The sequence below is a fragment of the Ammospiza caudacuta genome, chromosome 13, assembly GCF_027887145.1.
Source record: "Ammospiza caudacuta isolate bAmmCau1 chromosome 13, bAmmCau1.pri, whole genome shotgun sequence".
Lineage (NCBI taxonomy): Eukaryota > Metazoa > Chordata > Aves > Passeriformes > Passerellidae > Ammospiza > Ammospiza caudacuta.
In genome coordinates, this window is record NC_080605.1 from 10003922 (window position 1) to 10028633 (window position 24712).

Genomic DNA, 24712 nt, shown 5'->3' on the forward strand with positions numbered 1-24712 from the left:
GCAGGTAATGAAAAAATTATGATTGTGACTTGAGAAATGGATTGGCTCCAGGATGCAAAATTCAGTGGGGAGAATAGTGTTGGTGTTTAGTGTCAGTGGTGTGCTGTTTTATTCTGTGGACAGGCACTGAGCTCTCTGGCAAGTGTAGCTGCCCTTGGTGGAACGTGCTCGTTTTGCAAAGCCAGGCAGAGGCTTCCATTTGCTCTTGCCTGGGTCTGCACTTGCAGCTCTGGGCTGCTGAGCTGTGTCTGAGCCCCTGCCAGGGAGGGAGGCTGCTGTAAATAACATTTCTGTATGGAAATCTGTCCTGCTGTAAATAACACATCTGCTGGGCCAGGCAACACAGTGCAAGGGTGATAGACTGGGACACAGATTGGAGAGCTACAAAAGGACAGAAAAACGATGAATGTGTTCCAAAGCTGCTTGAATTATGGCTCTGCACACAAACCTGTATTTGTTTGTTCTCCCTTTAAGAATGGTAGATCTTTCAGCTTTTTTATGTCAGATTTCTTAATGCTCACTATCTATATATGTGTAGATATCCATAGATGTACACAGAAATATGCATAAGCACACAAACATAATTAATTTGATTTAATAAGAGAGAGTGTTATATACAGTGTTAGGACTAGGTAGTAAGTTTTAATAAACTTTTTTCTTTTTCTCATAAATTTTGGTAAGAGAGCAGCTGTCTTTAATCATGAAGCATTTCAGTTTAGTTCATATTTTTCAAGGCATATGTAGATTTTGAAACCATGTATTGTTACTTTTTTAACAGTTTTAAAAATGTTTTATTTGGGGAAAACTTTTTAATTATGAATAATTTTAGTCTCATGTTATCATGGTCTTCTGAGTCTCACAAAATTGTAGCATGTTTCAAAGCATAAACCCGAGGAATTCTTTTTTATAATCCTTTTGAAATAGTTTCTTCTGTTCTCATAGTGACTTGCCTTCCTCTTCCTTCTTCTGAATATATTTCCTCTGTGCTGCTGTATCAAAGAATTCTTTTTCTTTTTGCTGATTGTTTATATATTTGAAGATAGTGAAAGAGGAAGTAAGAACACTGTATGTATAATTAAAGGCCTTTCCATGGGCTTCTGGTTTTGAACTTCAGTTCTGCTTTTGAGTAGCTGTAAGCTGTTTCCTCCTGCCAAGTAACAACCATAGATCAAAATGAGATTGGCTTGATTACTAATAAGCATCCATGGGTTTAAAGCTTGAATTGTCTAGTGCATGGTTTCTGGGTAATCTCTAGGAGTTTAGAATATACACTTTCTTTAAACTGTGGTACAGCTATAGTCCTTTATTGAAGGCATTACTGCAAACACCAGTTTAAGCAGACAGTGCTAAATATTCTAGAGCTGCTCAAAAATGCTCTGTAGCATCAGGATGGGATTTTTATAAATGTCAATAGCCATTACATATCTAGCTCCCACTGAATAAGTGGTTTTTAAGGTGATTGGTGATGACGGAATGACCCAAATCGTTGGTGACTTTCACAGATCTTGAGTGGAAATAAATTATGAGCAGAAGAACAATTTACTGAAGGGAGTTGAAATGAAACTTAAACAGATGTTGGCAGAGCAATAAAACATCCCATGAGCTATATAACTCTGTACAGAGTTACACAGATCTATAGTTGATATGAGTTATTTTATCTTTATGGCAGTCTGTTTTAAATGAATGGAGCTGTCATATATGAGCTGAAGATCTGAACCAATTGTGATATTTTCAGTTTATTTTTTGTTTGTGTCATGCTTGTGGTTATCTCTATGGATTTGGAAAAGACAGAGTACTTGTGAAAATCAATACAGGACATTATAATAACTCAATTAATAACATTTATTTTTTATTATACCTCTACAACATAATAAAAAAAGAAGTGCCAGTGTAATGCAATGGTACCTTTTGATAAATTTATCTATAAAATACCTGCAAAATCTGAGTTGGAAAGGACCCACAAAGATCATCAAAGTCCAACCCTCTGGTGCTTACAGAAGCAGTTTTGTAAACTCATTATGTTTGGTACTATTGCAAGGAGAAAAGTTAGTAGCAGGTCTGTTTCCTTGATGCATAAAAAGGAGTCCTGTGAGCACGTTTTTGGAGGCTAAAATGAGCTCTTGGAATGAAAGTAGTCAGAGTTCCAGAGTTCCTTGCTGTTTCTGTGACAGAACAGGTTTGTTTGTTTGCTTTTTTTCTTTAAGAAATGGAATTTTTATACGTATATATTCTTATTTACAGACCAGAACTATCTCCACTTCTAGCAGACTGAAATCACATTTAATTCTGCTGAAACTATTTCCTCTTTGTTGACAACAACAGCAGAACCTAGACATTATAATAGCAAGATTATAATAGCAAATATATTTTTGTATGAAAAACAGATTCCTGTTTTACTGGGGAAAATTGCTAGTTGTTTTGTATTTCACAGACATCAAATTGTCACACAAACCTACTGCTATTTCTGTGACAATTATGGTAGAAAAAAAGAGGGGGAAAAATGAGGATTCCAAGGGAAAGAACTTTCTCAGAAAATGGGTCTGCATGTTTAGAGCAGAATTCATAACAGATTTAGCAGAGCTCAGTCTGCAAATATTGATGCAAGGAACTCAAGGACTTAACTGGAGGAAAAATGATTGTTTTCAGTTTGAAAGATGCTTACCTCTTCTACAACCATATCAAAAATGAAAAACTAACTGCCACTGATAAATTGAATTACTACTTTTTAAAGGATAGTAGGAAATACTCCTGCATAGGGATGACTAATTAGAGAGAGATTAGTTATGTGAACCACCTGCTGAGCTGTTTGCAGAACTGAAGGTCAATGTTGCAACTAGTTTGCTCTTGTGTTGTATTGGCTTACAGGAACCAATGTTTCTAAGATTCAAGCAACAGCAAATGATAATCTGCTGAGAAAAATTATTCCATGGAGCAACCTCTTTTGGAAAAAAAAGAGGATAAACTTGGTAGTTAATAAAAATAAGCTTCAGTTAGTACAGTAATGACATAATAATGATATTAAAAGTAATAATTTAGAGATAATATCAGAAAGAGAAGCAGGTGTCTGAGTTTCATTAGGACTGTAGTATTTTTTAACCAAGTAGGCAAGACTATTTCTATATAATACTTATAAAATATCCTGCACAACATTAAAGGGTTAACTGATCTAAATTTTTACTATTAGCAAACCTTAAGAGGTTTGTCTCTGACTTGAAAAATATTTCAGATTTATCCATGTAGCTGTGACTATTTATTGTACAGGTACTAAGACAGAGGGGTCTGCCTTTGTGTGCTGCTGTTTGAGAGGATTCAGCTTTCTTTCTTTCCACCTGTTTCATTATTAGGGACTCTCAGTTTATTTTCCTTTTGTTCATATGCCAGTAGTGATCTGTGATAGGACTACAGCTTGTATGAAATAAATAAATAAAGTGGTTTGGCCACTTTCAGATTAAAAGATGAGAATGTCAATTCCATAGCATATAAAACAGGCCAAAATGGAAACCCTGCTGGGCAACATATGCATTTTATGGCTTATTGTCGACCCCCTTTATTCTTTACACAAATGGATAGAAGAAGAGGAAGACAGGATTAAGAGATTAGTTATGTCAGTTCCTTTTGGTTCCACTATATTACTGCTATTTTATTAAATCGGGCTACTGACCAAATGTTTCGTTTCCCATTCCTGTGAAGGGTGTTTCTTCATGCCTACAATTGATTTTCACACTTTGATTAAAGACTATTCAATTTTTTCAATAGAAAACTCAGGTATGTTTCACGGACTTAAAGAAACAGAATAAAATGAAAAACCTTTACATTCTAGTCATTCAGCACAACTAACTTGTTGTTTAAGATACATGTGTCTGCCTTGGAAAGGCCTTTCCCCCCACTGATATTTTGGGAGAATGCTGCCAGATGTGATCGCCCTTCTTTGTGCATCTGTGTCACATTTCTAGGAGCTGCTGCTTGTCTGTGGACACTTTGCTCTCATGGCATGTTTGGAGGTAAAATCACAGACTATCTTGAGTTGGCAGAGTCCCATCAAGGGTCCTGGAGTCCAACTCAAACTGAATAAATATTTAAATAAGCCTGTCCTGTAGCATGATACAGCAAAGCAAAATTAATGACCAAGTATAAAATAACGCAAGCTGAGCAGGAGCAGTGTATTGCTGGGCCTTACTCAGCTTCATTAATGGGAGGGAGTTCCTGGTGTCACAGCTACTGTGGAACATCCAGCAAATATATCCTGAAGTACATTGGCAATGTGTGTAAGAAGTCCCTCATTTGAAATGGGATAGACAACAATAATCCCATAGTATCCATGTTTTACCTTTGGGTTTTAGCCTTAGCAACACTGACATAATTTAATGCAAAGGAAGACCTGAAATATATCTGTGCATGAGTGGGGGGGGGAGTGTTTGTGGATGAAGATGGTACACAGAAAGCTTACTTTTGAAATTAGGAGATTGCTAAAAATGTGTCCCATTTCAATTTTAATATTTTAAAAGTTTACTAACTCACATCATCTATTGTAAGGCTTTGATCTTGTAAGTGCTGGCACTGTGCACAGCAGGAGCATTTGATTTAGGGTAAGTGCATGCGGTGACTGCCACAAAACTCAAGTGAAATTAAACAAGCAGCTGAGGGCTTTGTGTTATTAGAATTCTAGAGCTTCTTGTCTACCTCTCTTTCTCAGCAACATTCAGTAGGAAATGAATATGGAGTGTTAACAAGGAAAATACTAAATAATTATGTAAGCTCAGCCTTGCTGACAAAGGAGATGCCTGCTTAGTTACCTTCTGTTTGCAGTGCAGCCACCCCACAGTTCTTTTCTAAATGGTGCAGCGCATTTTTTACCTTATGTCTTTTTCTTACCACCTTTTAACTTAACTGTACATCCCACTGTCTATTCCTGCATGGTATGAGAGTGATTTGTAGCTAGTAATTTGGCTGCCTCCCTCCTCCCATTCTGAACCTTTGGCTTTCTTGGTTATACCACTTACTGTGCCCCAGCCTTTACAAAGGCAAAGCAATTAATTCAAAGACCCAAGCACATGCTATACACTAGAAAAGCTGCTATTATTTGCAATCATTTCATTTGCTGAAACTAGAAATTCAAATCTCTACAAAGCTTTTCTGCAAATAGTATTCACAGACCTTTATGCTGAGCTTATACTGTCATTTAAAATTGTGTATCTGCATTCGGTGGACAAACTACCTTTTTGTGAATTCAGCAGCAGCACTTTGTCATCCTAAAGAAAATGACTCAAAGGACTATAGTATGATAGTCATTTATCAGCTGTGCTACTCTATGGGATTGCAGATTGTCTTCTATCTTCTTACCACAGAAGTGTCTGCTTTGCTTTCTCATTATTTTATCCCTTTGCTTATAGGCATGGTAGGAAATTAGGATATTTTACTTATAGCTGGTGATGATTGTTATTTTTATTCACAAAAGGCAAGGATGGGGAAGTTATTAAACTTATTCTCTTGAGTGAAAGATAATCATCGCTTCATTTTTTTGTGACTAAGATTCTCCATTTGCTTCACAGAATTCCTGTAAGAGAGGACTGTGTTTTGAGGCTTAAATTAGCATGACAATTAAGGAGATTCAGATCAATGGCTGCTGATATAGATATGATATGTTTAGAACTGTTTTATTCTCATGGAAATGAGTTATTTTTCTGTACAGTGCCCACATATAAGATAAACATAACCCCAAACTGACATACGAATAGCTGTTCATTACTATAATGTTCTAAGGAAAAGTACTTTGTCTCTTTCCAGTGCCATATGGCTGGAGGTTTAGGATTCAAAAGTAAAGCTCTTGAATAGCTTGTACTAAATGAGCTTTTTCAGCTGTTATTTGAAGTATTGTGAATAATCCTGTAGTATGAATAGAAATACCACTGTGCTGCAGTTATCATTAGCTAATGCTTTTCAGATATTAACATTTACATAACAAAATTACATAAACATCTTTGGCTTAAGCACCCCATTAACTAACTTGATTCCAGTTGCCATTCTGTGCAATTTGGCTTTCATTCAATCTTGTTTACAAAAATGAGGGGTCAATGAATGCCAATCTGCTTTAACATGTTATATGAAGTACCAATACCAGTACTAAAGTGCCATTAGCAGTGTTATTTAAATCCAGAGTAACCTTGTGCAACAGATCCTCCCGATGGCACCGTGCATTTGACCATACATTGCTTGAATTTTTAAACTCTCTTATTAGTGATTTATTTTCTCAGAAGTGGCAAGTGCCAGCAAAATATGCACAGCAAAAAGCATCCCCTTGTAACTTTTAGCTGGATTCAGAAATCCTTCCTAAGTTATACAGCCTCATTCTAATTTTGTTAAAATTTACAGTAAAATGCTTTTATTTTTGTTCTTCTCTCGTTTGATTTTCTTCTAGGTTATTAAATTTTTCAGTCTTAAAGTACTGTTTGTTGCTTCTTCTGTTCTGTTCACACATTTTTCAAGTCTCCAGTGTATCACTCAAGATGAGCAAGTTTTTGCTTTACCCTACTTGCCATGCTTTTGCTGTTTTAAATCTTTCTTTTATTTTGGTACATGAAAAAAGAAGAAAAACTAATGCTATGTCTGAAATGAAATCACAATTCAAGTGTAAATTCAGATAATGTCAAGTTATGGCACTTTACTGTAAACTAAAGAGATCTAGATGAAAGTATTTACAAATTTAGTGTCCAGTTAATCAAGGTCATTCAAATAAACCAGGAAGATTACTCTCATGATTAAATCCTTATCAACATGGATGAAGGATCAAAATGAATAAGGCCTAACTGGACCACATACGTGTTATGGTTGAAGTATTTTATGGAATGTACCCACAACTGATGCTAAAATTAAAAAAAAAAAGAATGACCACATGGCTGCTCTCCTAAAAAAGGAAAGACAGTGGGGTTTTCTGAAGGATCATACAATTTTAAGGCAGGCTTTTGCCTTGGAATCCTGTAAAAATAAAGCCACACAGAAACAACTAAGTTCTAAGTGCATCATAGAAGTAACAAGGAAGAAAATGCACCCCTAGACCACAAGATTTTATTAGAAAAGGATTTGAAGTCATACTTGGATAAGTGTGTTTAAAAATTAAGGAAATTATGCCAAATTACTTTTGCTCAGGGATGATCAAGAAACAGCCTGGATTTCTCTGCCATCCCAGAGCTTCTCTCTTGGTAAGATTTTGACTTGGCCCATTGCTATAGTATTCTTTGTCCACATCATATATTTCAGATGAATGCTCTGAATTTCTAATGACATTTTGCTTGTGTCAAGCTTTTGCAAATTAAGATCTTAATAAAAATACACATAAATCTTCACCCAACAATGACTGGCTTAGAGACCACATCCTTCCTTTGTCACATGAACTACTGGCTAGTCAAAGAATTCTAGTGTTCCAGTGGTCCATGACCATGGTTAGTTGGTAATTACATGTTCTAAGGTAAAAGTCATTAGGACTTAAATTCTGAGACTATTGCTTGTTTGGCAAAGGATCAGCACCAGTGAGAGGTAGAACTTTACCTTTGTTTCCTATTCTGTTATGATACTTAAAAATGCTGAAAGCCTCCACTCTGTACGTGCAAGTATTTATCTAGGTGGGGATAGATCATCAGATTAATTTGCTTATGTGATAGGAACCGTGTTGATGCTGCTTTGTAAGTTTGCCAGTGTGCTTTGGGCCTGAGGTTTTCAGACAGCACCACTGGAAGTTGTGGGTTGCCACTCTAACCTGACTATGGTCCAAACTCTAATGGTTCTCTCCAACATCTGGGAACTCTGCTTAGAGCAGTTGGTTGCCATGTGGAACCTGCAGTACAGCATGAATGAGAAGGTGTTCCTGCAGCTGGAGCTTTAGCCTGGCATCTTTACCTGTCTTTGCATCTACAAATAAAGGGAATTTTCTTCCAGTTCTGGAACATCTATGGAGAAACATTTTGGGTTTGACTCCTGTGACAAAATGGTAGTGGGGGACCAAGCACCAGAACACCAGGATGAAAAAGACTGCTTTTCTGAGACTGAGGCCCAGAGATGATTTCCCACTATACTATCCACTATTGGGGGGAAAAATCTTTTCACTCTTGCAAGACAAAATCGATCAAGCTGGAACTTAATCACTATCTAGTCCTGCAAGAGCAGAATGTAGAAACTCTCAGGCTGTCAGGAGGAAGGGAGAAGATTTTGTTCTTCTGTTATTGCACCTTGTCCCTCTCTTTGAGTCAACTTACTCTCTTGCTGTTTGAAGTCTTTCAGTGGATGTTTGGACAAGAGACAAGAGCTGTTTAATTATACCATAAGTGGTGCAGAATGTTTGTTTACAAGACTGAAGGGTACATGGTAGTGCTTTGTGACAAGTCTGAGTGTTTCTCAACAAATGGAGTTCCCCTTGTTCCAGGAAGAGTTATATGCTAGATATGATAGGTTTGACTTTAAGAGAGTATTGTCTGTGGAAGCAGGAATTCCAGGGTGAAAAAATAGCTATTACAATGTAATACCTCTAAATACAAAATTCTTAATATTTCACTATGACACTGAAATTTAACTTGTGGCTTTAGAGATTTATAGGCACAATAATAATTTTATTTAATTGTAATCAGTTTCCCTTGTTAGCAATGGAAGCTTCAGTTTTCTCTATCTTTTCACTATCTGTTTTTACCTTGCTGAGCTGGTACCATCCTATTTTACATTCAAAAATGATTAGAAAAAGTTATTCAAATGTATTTTTTATAGCATGTAAATTTTAATCTTTGTTTTTTTCTCCTCACATGCAAACTATGTAAATGAGATTCCAATAATGCTTTAAAATAATGCTGTTAGTCTAGTGAGGAAAGGTGAAAACCTCCTCAAAAGCAGGATTTTATACTGCTTGTTGATTTATAGCATTGTGAAGCTTGTAAAAAGACAAAATGATAATTTAGACAAACAAGATACCAATGCATAACTCTGCCCATTCTAGGGTTGAAGTGGTTTATGCTTTTCTGCCTGGTTCATTTTGTCTTAGTGACAAAATAGTACAAACAGTTCTAGCCAGGGCTATAAACTGTGTGGAGTTTAATTGTTGTGCCCAGTAGAGCTTTAAGTTCCAAGCCTTAAACAGTAAAGCAGATTTCAATTCCTAAGGGTCGTACCATATTTTTAGTTAGGACTAAAATATAACAGTTGCCTGAGGAAGAAGTTTTAGTCAGAAAAATATTTGAAGTAAGGCAAAAGCCTTATTTAAAATTTTACTAGAAAATGAGAATTCTGTGCCGGTTGTCAGAAAATGTAACATGCTAAGCCACAGGAAATCTGTCTAAATGGTGTAACTAGGTGGGCTATTGAGAGCATTTACCAGAGCTTCTGGTACCTGCCAGTCAGAGCGTGTGGGTGGAAAATCTTCTGGCACAGAGTGCAGCACAGCAGGCTGAATTTTTGCCACTATTTATCTGTGACTCTAAGAGGAAAGGTGAATAAACTGTTCTCTAATCTGCTCTAGCAAAGCTCTAATGAAGAAAAGGGTATTTTTGAGTTTGTCAGCTGTACAGTTCTTGTGGTTGATACCTGTCCACCAGGAGGGACAGCTGAGTTCTGTTTTGCATAAGTTGTTAGACAGCTCTGAGACTGATCCTTCCTTCCACAGCCATTGCAAATTCTGCTCTAAATGAACAGACACCACTGAAGCCTGAAGAGTGTTGGCTGATGGAAAAGGAAAGCTCTGCCTTTAGAACAATTTTGCTGATTCTAAATAGTGTCACCTTTCCCTTGTGTAAACCACGCTTCTACCAGCAAGACAGTCTAGAAGAGGTGTTTTCTCTCCAGGGAGACATTGCAGCATTGGAGAAATGGTCTTTTGATGTCCCTTCTAGGCTGGGGTGTTCTGTGGTTCTGTAAATGAAGTGCAGCAGGGATGCTGAGAGACCAGGAGCTGCTCCTGCTTGTTGTGCCATGGAAGGAGGCCAGTGCTGATGCTCCCAGATCAGAAGGGTGCAGCCCACTCTAATGATTCTGTTGCTTCTTTATGGATTACAGGAGGTTTTATAGCATGTACAGTTTAATCATGTTTTAAATAAGGATCTCTCAGGTTTTGGTTTCTCTGTGACTGTTGTGAGGGATGGACATAGAGTATTTTATAATGGACAAATAACTGCCTGCTTCAGGAAGCAGGGAAAATAGAAGCCAAATGTAAGCATACTAAGAGCATTTATACATGATTGTGATTCAAGGGATAGAGCCACAGAACAACTTCAAAGATTCCTGCTAGTCGGCAGGACATTTGGAACAGACTGAGATGAGAAAAAAGCATTCCCTCTGCATTACAAAACTCTGGCATTCTCTTTCAAACTGCTAATTAGGAAAAATAGGTAGCACCCACAGATGAAAGGACTGTATGCATCAATCTTAAAAATAAAGACATGATTATGGAATTTTTGGTACCATGCATCTAGACATTGGTCCTCCATAATCTTGTTTGTGCATCTAAGAATTAGAATTTAGAAGTGTAAAAGACTAACTTCTCTAAATCATAGTGCAGAGTGCTTTGTTTTAGTTTCTTTTTCTCCAGATTTGAATTTCTGTTTAAAAGATTGATTTCCCCAAGCATTTTTCTGGGGTATTTCTACCTTAATACCATGCAAGTGAACCCTTCTTTTACAGTCAAATGATTTGCACATCAGAGTATATTTGATAATGACAATGATTCTTTGAGGAAACATATTAAAGTTTACTGACACATCAACTCCTGCTAAACTGAAACAGAGAAAAAGGCGTGTGTTTGGTATGTGTAGAGTTTTCCATACTCCTAAAACCAACATTAGGATATTTCAGGCATAGCCTGAATTAATTAATTGAGAAGTTTTAAGGTTTCCTCCTATGGGGCTGCCATTGTGATTGCAGCTGTGTGGGGCTCTAGGTTAATATTTATGGTAAGATGATAAAACGTGTGAGAAGACTGTCCTAATTCTGAGACTTGGTGTAGTTGTAATATGGAGTCTGTCTCTTCCCAGAAATGGTAGCAAATAGTAGATTTGACCCTTCATTGCACATATGGAAGGCACATCTGAATTTTGCCATGCCTAACAGGTCTTGCTGCAGTCATTATCTTTGCTTAGTTGTCCTCTTGAAGGCTGTCATCATTTCCCTTCAGAGCTGAACGGAGGTCAATCATTCCAAGCCCATTACTATACCAAAAGGGTCTTATCTTTCATCCCAATCAACAATAAATATTGAATTATAGGCACCATTGACTATTAGTCACCTGTATATTTTTTCGCTGAAGTTTGGCTGTCAGTTTTCAAACATATGTGAAATATTCAGGTAAATTCACACTGAAATTTTTATACTGCTTTACCTAATGAAAAAATGTCTTATTCTTCTGGGGGTTAATTATTCTCACATAACTTTTGCAGCTATGAAGGCAGCTGATAATCCAAGACCCTCCTGAACAGAAGTAGTTTCCTGTAAAATTATATTTTCAGGGAAGTATAAGAAAGGTGTTGAAATTTGATGATGATCTCACATTTTGGAGTCCCCTAAATAGTTATGTGGGCTTATAGAAAGTCAGCATCTCTCTCCATACTGAAGTTCTCTGTGAATGGATGCTGACCAAATTCCTGACTGAGGTGGTGTGTAGGTACCTGAGAACTTAACAGCTAGATGTAGAGGGGACAAGTTTCCTTTCTTTTCTTAGTTAAGCATCATATATTTTCTCTCCTTCAGTGTGTCTTTCCAATTTCTTTTAGTGGTGATGAGACTGACTTGCAAATGGTTGTTTTGTTTTTAAATAAATAATAGCATTTAGTTTAATTTAATTTTGCTGGAGATAAGTGCAATTTCAGTCTAAGCAGAATTCTATTCCTGCAAGGATAGTGATCCCGAGAGGCACTGTGTTTCTGCAAGGGCAATGATCCTTAAAATTTGAGCACCCTGTCCAGATTTCCAAGGCATTTCTCTGTGGCATGTAAAGGATAGCTGAACCATACCAGATCTCTGTTGGACTGTTTGATTTAGGAAAGAATAACACAGCTATGTGTGTGGAAAAAACGCCTCTTGATGACCTGCAATAGCCACAAGAATTTGTTGGCATGTGGAAATGTAATTAGGAACACGTGGATCCCAAGAGCACAGGAGAGTTTGTGGCACAGGGGCTAAGCCCAGAAGCATAATGTGCTGAAGTTGTGAGTAGAATGACCAGTTGCAGTGGTGTTAATTATGTGTATCAGTAGCATACAAAAATATGCCTGTCACAGTGCTGCTTTTAATGGTAATTGCAGAAAAAATGTATTGGGTTGAAAGTGTGCAGCAAGTCATGACCAGAATTAATTCAGGCTTTGATAACTTCTAGTATCTATGCAGAGCTCATAGATTCTGCTTGACCTGGAGATATTTTTGCATCTGGCTGCAGACTCCAGTTGGATAGTAAGACTGAGCTTTTGTCATTGTATTTTCATCTTTTGGACTGAAATATTTTCTGCAAGACTGAGGCCTTTTGGAAAAATGTAAGGGAAAACAAGGCAAAAAATAGTTTATTGAGACCCAGCTGAACTCTGTGTGTACAGTCCAGAGCTAATGGGATCTAATGCAGATATTCCTGCATGAACAGTTGACTGTGGGAGCTCCCAAAGATGTGTGCAGTCAGTTTGATAGCATAAGGGCCAGATCAACTAATGCAGGAGGACTGCTTTTCTATTGAGAGGTTCTGGAATACCAGTCTGGCAAAGTGAATGCAGTGTGGGAAGAGATCACACAATAGACGAGGCAGGAGGTCACTTTTTCTGCAGCATTTACACTCCATTTACACCTGAACAGCAGCAGCTTTGTTGGAAACACTAACATGCAGCTGGTGGATTACTGAAAATTTTAATTACACTGCATTTTGTTCCTTTTTCAGGAGCACTGCCCTGTCCATTCACCATTGTGTACATCAACCAGCCACTTTAACTTCTATCATAATAATACATGATTACTTACATCAACAAAAGTTGTTTCTGCATCTGTGGGCTGAGTGAACAGTGTAACGTTGTATTTTGAAGTGTTTCCTTCGGATTTAATCACTATGCAAGAAATCTCAGGAATAAGAAGGCCACTTTTTATTAAAATTTTCTATTACAAAATTTATTGGACCTATCAAAGTTACTATCCAAAGCAGATTTTTATGGAGATGATCTCTTTCAATTCCCTGCTCGGCAGTCTCAGGTGAACTACCCATATAGGAAAGTAGCTGCTTAGAAGATGTTTTGCTCCAGACATTTTGTGTTACAGGCAGATGAATGGAAGCCTGCATCAAAGAGCTTCATTTTTTTTATGGTTCAGTGTTCAGGTGGAATATAAGTGCAACCAAAGCAAATGCTGACAGCCTTACATTCATCTCAGGAACCTTTCCTTCCTTCCCTTGAGAGAAAGGGAACCAAGAAAAGGAAATCTGTAGAATTGCATCTAAAATTCCCTAATTATATCATGTGATGTTTCTGTGGGGAATTAAAAAGTGTAAGGCTAAAATGAGGAAGATGTTTTTGTTCTCTTTTTGTTGTTTGTAGTGCCTATTTTAAGGTAACTGCAAGACATATGAACACATCCTTTTATAGTGAAGAATTAGCCCATTTTTAAGCTACAATGACATTTTCAATGGCCAGTATTTTAAAGTGTGAATTTCATTATGATACTGGAGATAGATGTATTTTATTTTTCTAATTTAATTGGGCACATCAATTAGATATGTGCACTGACATCTCCTAGCAGCTTAAGTTTGGTGAAGACTTCATGAAACACTACTTTGTGCCTGCTCGGTTTTCTACATGGATATTGCTATTTCTGATCTTACAGATTGAAAGTTGCACCATTTAAGTTCATCTAGCAGTTGCTGTAAAATGAATTTCCCTAATGCATCTACATTTGTGAATAGTGAGGTGCTAAGGCCCTGTCAAAAGACTACCCAAGTTCAGGTTTCAAACCATCAAATTTGTAGTGGGGTTATGACTTCGTAGCTGTAGAAAGTGCAGGTGCTAACAGGAGATTTTGCATGTGACTCACCTGTGTAAGTGGCATATATTTTTGAGGTTCTTCAGGAAAAAGAAAATGCATATAGATTGTGCTCCTCACTAATTGTTTCTCTTAAACCATATTTTCTTGCAGACACATCAGGAACTATTCTGCCATATGCTGTTGATCTAAAATTCTTACTAATATTCATGCAAATTTTAAATGCTAATAGAGAATTTTTTCCTAGGCCACCTGCTTAGAGAAGATGGTGATCCTTCTGAGAAGAATGTCTTGCAGCCCTTTCTCCTATGGCTGCTGTTGCTGTGATGTGGCTCTTTTGAGGCAGTATTTGATCTGCCATCCAAACTATGATAGCACAAACTGTGAGTTATGAGAAAACACATCTGCAAATGTACCTGTTAATGTGGTTAATAATTTAATGGAAATATTACATAGGAATTGGCTCTTTCATATGGAACCAGACACCTGGCTGGATTTTCACTGTAAATACAGTCTAACACATCTCTGTGTCCTTCACTAGGGGACAGATTTTGGTGAATAACCCCACAGAGGACCAGACAGGCCAGACAAGTAAGAACATTTTTTTTGTTTATTTCATCCTGATCTGCTTTCAATAATGTATTTTTTATTTTTCTGGGAAACAATACCTCTCATGAAGGAGAATGAAACACAGGCATGAGAGAGAATGCAAGGCAAGGAGGGTAGAAAACCCACACTGTCATCACTCGAGCTACTGGGGCTCTTCAGGGGCTGACAGGTACAGCCAGCATGGAAAATCTGTGGTGCTGGAAGGGAGCGAGAGACAAGGACATAATTGGCAGGAATAGGTATGGCTTTGTGTAACAGGTTAAGAATATTACTAGCAAAGTAATGATTAAATTATTAAAAGCCTTTGATGCTTTCTGGAGTGCATTGCATGCACCATTAAATGTAAACCAAGTTTGCTTTATAAAAAGCCAAAACATTATGAAAAAAGGAGCCATGTAGCCATCATTACCAGTAATTGGAAATTTGTCATCCAGCTACTGTGTTGCCAAGTACCGTGAGGTTAGTAAATGGAAGCTAACAAACTGGAGGGTTCTTAAATAGCAACCGTCACTGGGCTTTGCAACTGCATTCACTTTGCAGATATTTCTGGGGTATTATTTATTTCATTAATTATTCAATCTAATTTCTATAGGATAGACAAGCATGTTTATTTTTAAGTTGTGATAAGACAAAGGAGGATGCACATTGGTCAGGTAAAAAGTCTGTAAGTTAGGAGAGAAGAGGATTACTTAGGATTTCTGATTTCTGCTCCAACATTGGAGCCCAGAATACTTTATAAGAAAGGAAAGTTAACTCTAGATTTTGGTGTCTATTGAGCTACACAGCAGCTGAAGGGTAGGTCTCACGGTCAGAATTTTGGCTATAGTTGTTCATGTTTGTCCCAGTCTGACATCTTGTTCATTTGTTTATAAATCTGTCCTTGTGTAATTAATTCTATCATCTGTCCCGAGTCTAAAATTCTTGAGCATTTCTGCCTGGAAAGTGGTGGCAGAATTGGGCTGATGGTCTATTCTCTACAAACATTACAAACCTCTGCAGCTGAATGGACCTTTCTCTGTGAGAGAAAGTTGGAACTGCAACTAACATTGCCTTGGATCTCAAAGGACAGGAGAGTTAAATCTCAGCTTAATGCTTCCAAGCCAAAATAGTGGTTTTCATGATAACTACATTCCCATTGTCTTCTAGTTATGGAATCAAGAATTTTTGGTGGTGGATGGGAATTTTTAAGTAAGGAGAGTAAGCTGCTGGTTGAGACTGTTTCTGTTTTGCAGCATGGCTGTACATTATAGTACATTAACATACTCCTTTAGAATGCCACTTGCTCAATCAGGAAGCTTCATCAATCTTTGCCATTTTACATGGGAATTACATTTATAATTTCTTGTATTGATTTTTTTTTTAAAATAATTCTCCCTCACATCCTCAAATAAAGAACTTTATATGAGTTGTTACTAGCCTAGGATCTGGCCTTTATCCTTATTCCCTAACATTAGCCTGAAGGTTTAATTCAAGTTGTATTTAGTGCAATACTTTTGTAGTCCTTCATTTACATGTATGCCAACAAGCTTAAATGTACTGCAACCTTGGAAGACTTTCAAAGGAAGTAATAATTCCTCTGAAATAGGTCTTTTGAAAGCTTTATCTTGTTCTTTCTCTTTTTGTTAATCTTGGAGCCCCTTAGCATGTCAAAGCAATTTTTCTAATGTCACATCTTCTAGACATTAGCATGAAAGAGCTTTAAAAGATGATTTGAGAAAGAATAAATGTTGAATGAGCATTTATTATAGAGCCGTTTATGCTGCATTTGCATTTTGACTATATTTTTGACGTGAAATGTTTGAAAAGCAGGCTAATTCGAAAGTCAATAGTCTCTAAACAATGTATACTACAAGTCTGTTTACCCTGAACTGTTTCCTTTGTACATTAATGTACAAAAATAAGATTTCATTAGGCTTAAGCTGATTTGTTTGTAGGGATGAGATTAAACTAGTCTCATTAGTCTTAACATTGAAATCATATTCCCTTTAGAAATTCAGTAGTGATCAAAAGTTCTTTTTGAGTTATATCGAAGAGAATAGGTAAAATTCATCAGTCAATTGATATTGATCTTTTTTTTTTCCTGAGTTCTGATTCCTTCCAATTCAAATGTTATGGAAATTAATTAGTGAAGAATACCCAGGTCTGGGATGAGAAGAATAATGTTTATTCATTAGAGTACTACAAAGGAATTTAAACACTTTTTTTTCGTTTTGAAAACATGGCAGACTGAAATAATCTATGTATGTAGTAGCTAACACAGTGAAGTTGTGCATAATTTGGATGATTTATCTTTGAGCATGGAGACTAAATAGCATTTGGAATATTGATACCAGTAATTGTATGCTACAAGGGTAATACATCATGTGTCAGGCACATGGGTATGTTTTCTGAGATATTGTGGAGAAAGTATGTAAAGGAAATCAAAATTTCAGGCCTCATCTTAGTAATGAAAGTATTATTTTAAAGTCCAAATTATTGTGTGGTTTCTGGAAATACTGCTTTGCAGACAGCTTGCTAATCACCAAAATTTAAAGCAAGTAAGAAGAAAATGAGATCTTTCATTTTTACTTTTTCAGTAAAAATTCAGGTTTAGTAGAAGTCTGAAATATTAGGAAGAGGAAAAGAAGTAAGACCAACATCTGTAATGGCCAATTCTTTTTTTTTCCAATATAAAAGGGTTTATCATAATGACATGACTATTATTATTTCCTGGATGACATTTGTGTTGTGATTTCTGACATGTTCCTGTCACTGAGTCCTCAGTACAGGAGAGACTCAGAATCTGTATTGCTACAATACAACAAAAGAAGGTGTAGCATAGGGAAGGGAGTGAGCATTTCACTGCTACATAATCCCATAAGGAATAGTCTTGATTAAGTAATACAGAAGTGAACCAACTTTTCCCTCATCTTTGCTGTAGACTCAAATCTTTTGGCCATCCAGAGAGGAATTGCAATGCTCCCAGCAGAGAAACCTTAAAATACTGCTAATAACCGATCATTCTGATGCCAGGAAAGCCATAATCATTCTAAGTATGGCTAATGTGCAATTACACAGAAGCTGCCCTCCTTAAACAATCCTTTTTAAGTTCTCACAACACACAGAGGGCAAACCTTGTGGCGCCAAGTTGTAGAGATCAAAAGGCCCTTGTATTAGCAAGGATGCTAAAGTGCCAATATTGTCAGAAAAAGGAGAATCCATAAAAATAAGCAACTTTTTTGTGGGTGTTCTTGGAGGTATATTTTTCATTCATCTTGAGATATCTGGGTTACTTTTTTTCATTGTTTGTTTTAAGGCTCTGTTGATATACTTATTTCCAGAGCAGCAACTCACTGAAGAACACTCAGGATACAACTAAATAAAAGATGGTCTTGTGTAGGTAGGTATATATCTCAGAGGTAGAAAACTTGTCTGGACTATTTGTCAGGTTTTCATATCTATTTACATGGAATATGTATGTATATGCAAGTGTGATATACATGGACACAAATGTGTGTGGTTTTTATTGTATATTTAAAAATACATAGAGTGGCCTGTGCTGAGCATCTTATAACAATCATTCTAATACTTGAAGCAGCAATCTAATTGAGAGGGGATGTTTAAATCTGAAACATAACAGAGCTTAAATTGACTCCCCTGACTCTTCAGATGGTATTTGTTGTAAGGGAGTACATAAAGAACAAGTGAAAGATTTACACTCTTGCTGTTATTCTCAAACACACACAGGCATACATAGAGGGAAAGAAAAAGAAACTATTTGTGAGCCTTCTGAATAAGGTAAGAGTGTTTTCATGAAAGTAGGATTTCTTAAAAGGGAATTGTTGAAAACGGCCTAAGAATAAAACTTTTGAACACTGTTTCCTTTTTTTTTCCTCGGTATGAATAAAAGCTCTAAACGCTGTAGCCTTTAACCTTTTCAGGTCTTTCTATTCATTTCCTGAAGAGATTTACATGAGAGATGTTCTTTTTTGTTTGAGTTGTTTGATATAGGTGATGATCATGTAAGTGCAAGGGCCTATCTTTCTCAGGATCTTAGACCCCAGCACCATGCTAAAAGGTTGCTCTCAGCAGTGGGTACCAGATGAAAATGCCTCTGCCCTTCTTCAAATACTATTCCCCTGGAAGTTTTAGCGTTCCAGAGCTAATGCTTTACTACTTGGGTGCTTCCAAAGCCTCGGCTTCAGATGTAAGAGCTTGTACAGTACCCTGGGCAATCCTGAGAGGACATCTGCCAGTATGAAGTAGTTGCCTGGGGGCTGAACTTCGTCAGTCATCATATCTGTAGCAGTCTGTGTCCCTTCTCTCTTTCTGTATATGCCACTGGCTTTTGCCCATGCATTTAAAGTGAGAACAGAAACATTCTTTAACTGGGAGACTTCCAGGGAAAGAGGAATTCTGAAGTGAACAGTCCCATTGTCTGGGTGAATTCTTGCCCTGTGCATGCCTTTGGAAACTCAGGGCTAAAGCATTGCAATTCAGGAAGCTGAATGCTTGTAGCTGGACTTTAACATAAAGTCCCTATCACTTCCATATATTAGAGTTTTTGTATCTTTTTTTATGTGAGTAAATAATAATAGACTAGGCAAATGCTGGTCTTTCTGAAATTGGTTTACAAAACATAACACAAACAAAAATCCCAAACAAACCAAACCATCCCATTTACTAGACCTAGGATTTAATTTATAGGCCATAATGGATTTTTTTTTCATATTCCAGTTAAATTAGTTTTTCTGCTTGCTGCATACTTATCTTGCAGCTTGACCATTTCCTTCTTTGTTGTTATTCAAGACTTGCTTTCTAAAATGTATTCCATGTTATTTCCTTTTCAGCAGGAGGAATTACTGAACTATTAGAGCCATTCAGCAATTTCACTATGTTTCAAAATCCTTTGCATAATAGTATTTATTATATTCTCTTTCCTCCCCAGCTCTCAATGTATCTGTGACCACCCAAGGTTTCCATTGAGCTGCCCTCTGGGGTAGAAGCAGCACTGACCACTGATCCAACATCATCTACTGCTGTATTTTGTCAAGCTTGCTTTAATGTTGTGATAAGAACAACTAATTTCTGAACCTACTGGTGACAGGTGAGTAAAAATGGCCTTTTTTCCCCAGTTGTGATGATTTGCTCTAATAAAAGTATTTTCTAAATAAACCTTCCTTCAAAAGAAGTGTAGAGATGAGGGGACTAGAATGTACACAGGACTTAATGTTCAGAAGGACAGGAACTAGAGACTGCAAGAACCTCCTCCTCTGACAATTGCCTTGTGCTCCCTCTTGAGCAAACCCTGGCCATACAAACAGGGTCAAAGCTCAGTGTTTAGCAGAACCTAGGATTGTATTCACATTTTTAGATACAAGCCACAATATCCTACTTTATACTGTAATATCTGCAATTGCTGCATGTCTAGGTCACTTCCACCCTTTAAAAATGATTACTTTTTACTTTCTATTCTGAATGAGCTCTAGTATTGGAGGTTAATTTAATGCAGTTCATTTATTCAGTTAATTTAATGCAGTTCACAATAGCTTTATTCTTTGGTAATGTACTCTCTGAATTTTTCTTGACCTTCTCCCCATTGTTGTTTTCCTCATGTAATCCTGCTTTCCTGACTTTAATTTTATAAGTTCCTTTGCTTTCTTTGGAAACGATACCTTGGTCCCATTCTACAAATAATTTTCTTGCTTTCATGCACCTCCTTCAGGTGACCTTGATTTTAGCAAAGAATCACAGATTTGCTGCATGTAACAATTGTGTAGATTTCTCAAAATTACCACTGCTAATTAATTCTTCTGCAAGCAGAAGTTGGTAGTTGAAACTGTAGTTTGTAATTAAAACTTCTGACAGTGCTTTTGGAAAGTGAGGGAATGTGAAGTACGATGGAGGAAAGGCTGGCCTCTGTGTTCTTACCTAAAACACATTACAAAAATCACCAAGGGGTGCTTTGTCCATTTCTCTGAATAAAAGAAAAGAAGGGATGAAAAGGAGAGATGCCCAAGAGAATTGGAACAGCTCATTACTCTTTGAGGTACAGTCTAGGAGCTAAAAAAACAATGGCAGCCAGACTTCAGAATCCCTGAATTCCCCTGGAAGATAAGCAGCTCGCTGGTTTCTCATTGCTTCTGGTTCCCTGTAGAGTCCACTAATCTTAGAACCAGAGCTCAAGAACATCCTGTTTTTATGTTCTTGAACATATTAAGCTGTTCAGATGGAGAACAATATCTGAGGTTGAGTTATTGATCAGCAATTGAACAGAATATATAATTTGACTGAGTATTAATTAAATAAATGTTCATTTACAATGCAGCTTTAGAGTGACATCAAATGTGGTGTGCTACACAAAATTTCACTCCAGTACCTCTCCCTGCTGAGTGCTTAGTCTTTTAGTAACATCTCCTCTCTTTTCATGTGCCTGAGTCCTGGTTGGCCCACTGTTACTTTGACACTCTTGCTGGTCCAAAAAACTTTTGTGTGGAATGGCAGCTAATGTGCTGCCATGAGAGAATGTACACAATGCTGATATGTACCCAGTCCCCATGGCTCCTACACAGCCCCATAAATAGGCATTAAGCCCTATTTATGCCTGTTCATCCCTGTTCATTGACATGGAATATAAGAATGTGATAGTCCTGCTGTTTTTTCATGCTATAACTGCAGTGACCAACTCCAAGTTTGAGCCCAGTGTGGTGAAATGTTTATGTGAGGCAGGGCTCCAGGGATGCTGCCTTGCTGGCCATGTGATGCTGCCCTCTGAGGCAGGATGCAGATGGGTTCTGTGCCACGAGCCTGGTTTGCCCCTCTTTGGGTCTGCTGCTGCTTTCCTTTGGGTTCGTTTTGGTTTTCAGTGATTGAGCAAAACTCCAACTGACTTCAATTAAGAGGCTGGCCTGACTCCTGACTAGTGTAGTGAGTCCTTTTAAGGTGATAACATTACAAGTTTTGTATGCATGTGGAGGTAAAAACAGTTTTCATACAGGACACTGGAATGAATCCATGCACTGTTCCCAGGCTATTTGGGTCAAAGGTCCCCATAGTTCCCTACCACCCAAGATGAGCATTGTTTGGGTCCTGGAGGAGCAGAATTCTGAAGTACCAATAACTGGGACTTGTCTGTCCAATTAATAAGCAGAAAAAAATGGAAATATAAAGGGGAACTCACAGTGATTCTACTATTAAAGCATTAAATGTTTTGTAGCACAAGAGCACTAAGTCAGACTTCACTAAAGCATTTGAAATTAGGACCTTTTTTGAAAAATACAGCAGTTGGAAGTAAAAAAAGTTCAAAGCTGCTTTTTCTCCCCATTGGAAACCTGCTGGTGTTAGGATAAAATGAATAGAGAAAAGAGAAAGGTTTGCCTTCTAATAAAGCATCTGTTGCCCACTTTGAACATTTCTTACTTCTTTGTGAGTGTGTCTCTTCAGTTATGGAGACTACTGACAATGAAAAACAGAGGTAAGGAAAAAGACAATGCCTGTTATATAGCCAATATTTCTGATTTCATGTCACTTTGAACAGAATCTTCATTTGACCACATGCTGTGTGCAAAAGGAATTTCTTTGTTGGTTAATCCAAAGATGCTTTATGCTGCTCAAAAAAGTAAACTGCAGGAATCGGTTCAATAAGAAAGATAAAAACAAACCTTACAATTCATTCAGTGCACTGCTATCACTTTTATCTTTACCCTATTTTGGCATGCTGCATAAAAACTGAATTCAAATAATTTCTGCTTCCCCCTCTTTTCTTAATTTTGTTAATTCTGTGCATGGACTACATCTTTCCCTCATATTTGAAATAAAAGGTAATAAAATAAACAGCCTCGCATAGATACAAAATGTGAGAAATAATAAATGGTGCACATGCATCCCTGGATTTCCAAAGCCTGGATAGTTATTATTTCCACTGAATTCCAGCTGCTGTAACCCCACTTTGTGAGGGGTACCCTCCACTGAAGATCTGCAGCTTTTTGCAGCAGGAGGTTCTCAGATTTGGCTGAGCTGCTCACCTGAGTGATTCAGCAAAATTTTGTCCAGAGCTCAGACACTTTATTCTTCTGTCTTCTGCAAATGCTTACAATTCAAGGCCAAAATGGGAGGAGATTGTTTTCTGAAGGCTACCTTCATCTCTTCCCAGTCAGCTCTTATCCTGCTTGCAGTGAATAAAGTCAGTGTGTGACTGGCCATTGGAGCACTGAGCAAAAGCAAAGCAATGAAATGTAACATGAAAATCTGACCAAATTCAACTTCAAGTTTAGTGAAGAAGAATAAAAAAAAAACAAACAAACTCCTTTCATTTTAAATTGATATAGGAAAGAATTAAAATTTTAACTGATAAATATTTTGATCTTTGAATTACTTAAGGTAGATAAAATTGCAAAGATGACTTTGTTTGCAGCGCTTTGTTTTGGTACTCTGAAGCTCTGCAGACACTCCCCTCAGATTCTTTCCTATGTTAACCTCAAGTTAATTTTATAATTTGAAAAGCACTTTCAGGTGGAGGTGGTGGAAGATTTTATCCTTGAAAAGATGTATGTTTTTTTCTGGTGAAACCCACTGCCCATGAACAGAGGAAGGGCACCTATGGGTCTGGGTGTAACTCAGTCAAGAGTTGTAAGGCACTCTGCTCAACAAGAATGTTTTTAATTACTCAGATTTAGTTAATGACACTTATTTCCTGTATGCCTGAATTGTAAAGATGCTCTGAAATGCTCACATAGTACAATAGTGAGAGTTTAGCACATGGGTGTAATTATTACAGTTGAATTTTGCTTTGACTACAGTCAAGTCCAATTAGTTGTGAACTAATTGTATATTGAATTTTTAAATATATGGACTAGTTGTAATTTCTCACACAGGTTTGTGTTGCATACCAGACAGGTGAATGGACCCTGCCCTTGGATAGACTTATCTGGAAGAGAGCCATACTTCCTTAGCCTGGCATGGCTGGAAAAATCAGGTTCTGCTGTGAAGTTGGGCAGGCTTGCCCAGGGAAGAGGAAGGTGCCAGGATTTGACAGCCCATATTTCTAACCAGCTCTGAGCAGCAGAGCCTTCCTTTCACTGCTGTCTTCCATTTCAATTACAGCCAGAGGAGTTACTCCATTTAAGCGTTAGCAACTTTCCTCTAGGCTGGCCACCTCTGTCTCACTTGAATTCCTTGGTCCACAGTCACTGCCAGCTTTCCCAAGAGCTTTACTCTTTGAATTATGCATTCCTTCTGTCAAGTCATCAATAACATTACTCAGAGCAGATGTATTTCTGTAATTGATTAGTTATCTCTTCATGGCAAATAGTAGAGTATGTGATCGAGTAACAGGTTCATAGATTCCCTTGATCAAAGCATCAGAATCTGATTATACTTCCTATAAAGAACAACCTTTGAAGTGGATCAGCACTCAAGTAATTCAATTACCTGCTTTTGGAAAATTCATCTTGAAAGGAGGTCATTTGCTCAGGTACAAAGAGGTGGAAGATACTGTTTCCATTATGACCCATATGGTGACTTTCTGTCAGCCTCAGAAAAAAGGAGTGTGTGAAGATTATTTACTCTGTTGGAGAGGTAAAGATGTGACTTGTCTTTTTTTATTATTCTATATATTAAAAAGATATGATTTTTAAATGAATCCCATATTATATTAAACTGCATCTGACCCTTAGTACAGTTCTTGGAAAAATGAACAGTTACAAAGTTTAAACTCAAACATTTGTTTGTCAGCCAGTTTATTGGCTTTTATTCTCCTCATAATTCTTGATAGTCCCTTTTTCAAACCAAGCCTCACTCTTCTTTTTTCTCTCCTTTTACGTGTGGCTGAAAGTTTCCAAGGGATATCCAGTAATCCAGGAATTATTTTTTGACACTTTTTCTTTGCCAGGAGTGTGTCAACATTTCTTATTTCATTATTAAAACAGATCAATCATACTTAATAGGTAACAAAAGTACTTTAATACACAGAAATTAAAAGTACTATTGAATTTTACTTTGAAACTGAGGAGTTCTAAGAAAAGTAATGGAAAAAAAGTGAAAGACATTTTTAATTTGAGGACTTTTAAATGTATTAATTTTCTTCTTTAATATTAACTTCTTAGTATCATTATACTATAGATCATATGAAGCACAGTTTTGCAATGCTTCAGAC

General features: G+C 37.1%; 1 long non-coding RNA gene across 1 annotated transcript; it reads left to right on the forward strand.

The window, feature by feature from the left end:
- Positions 1 to 14218: 14218 nt before the first annotated feature.
- LOC131563659 (uncharacterized) lies at positions 14219 to 24227 on the forward strand. Its single transcript, XR_009275309.1, has 4 exons — positions 14219 to 14354; positions 14513 to 14562; positions 19508 to 19666; positions 23451 to 24227. It is a non-coding gene; the product is annotated as an uncharacterized LOC131563659 (long non-coding RNA).
- The last annotated feature ends 485 nt before the right edge of the window (positions 24228 to 24712 follow it).